Source organism: Mustela putorius, unplaced genomic scaffold, assembly GCF_011764305.1.
Source record: "Mustela putorius furo isolate JIRA1106 unplaced genomic scaffold, ASM1176430v1.1 tig00003834_pilon_pilon_pilon, whole genome shotgun sequence".
NCBI classification, from domain to species: domain Eukaryota; kingdom Metazoa; phylum Chordata; class Mammalia; order Carnivora; family Mustelidae; genus Mustela; species Mustela putorius.
Genome location: NW_025421987.1, coordinates 98,628,593 through 98,629,504, shown reverse-complemented (window position 1 = coordinate 98,629,504; position 912 = coordinate 98,628,593).

The following is a 912-nucleotide window of genomic DNA, read 5'->3' as shown; positions in this document are numbered from 1 at the left end:
TTCTGCACAGACAGCTAGCTGTGCTGAGAGATTTGTGTGTTAGCACCTGGAAGTGTTGGATGGACTTGATTATTGTGTAATAGAATCTAACATGAATGACTTGATATAGTTAAAGGGTGCAAAACTATTTGTAATTGCTGGGAACCCCCCCAACACACACACACAAAGAAAAGCCCGCTAGACTATAGAGATCCCTACGGGCAGGGACAATTTCTGTCTTTTTTTTACTGCATTGTATCTACCATCAAACACAGAGCTTTTTGGAAACCAGCCATTTTGGTTTGTCTGGGACTCTCTGGTCTTACTATTAAAAAGTCCTGCATCTCAGGAAACCCCTCTGTCATAGGCAAAGTGGGATGATTGGTCACTCTAGGCTTGGCACATAGTAGATGCTCAAGAACTTCTTGTCAAACAACATAAATTAAATCAACTATTGGAATCATAATGTAATACATTAACTTCTGTGGATAGGAATCTACTTTCAGGAGATACAGATTTGAAGTTGAGTTTGGTGAAACCAGCATGCTATTTTGATGGTATGTAGGTCCAACCTTGCTTTAAATATCATCTCCTTTCCATCCCTTCTTTTGAACTTAGTTTATACATCTGGGCTTTCCATCAGCAATAGACTGCACAGTTTCAAAACTGTCAAAACATAGTAAAAATGTGATGGGGATTTCTGAAGTCTTTTCCCACTGGCTAACTTTCTCACCCTATCTACATAGAAGCCAGGTGTTTTAAATTGACCCATAATATACACTTGGGAAGGAAGGAGCATTTCTCCAATCAAAGTAAACAACCTTTTATTGAGTGGCTGCTCTGGGCAATGTGCTGGGTGCTGCAGGACATTCAAAACGAGTGAAATATAATCCTTGCCTTTAGCAGATCTCAACCTAGCAGGGGTATTTGTGA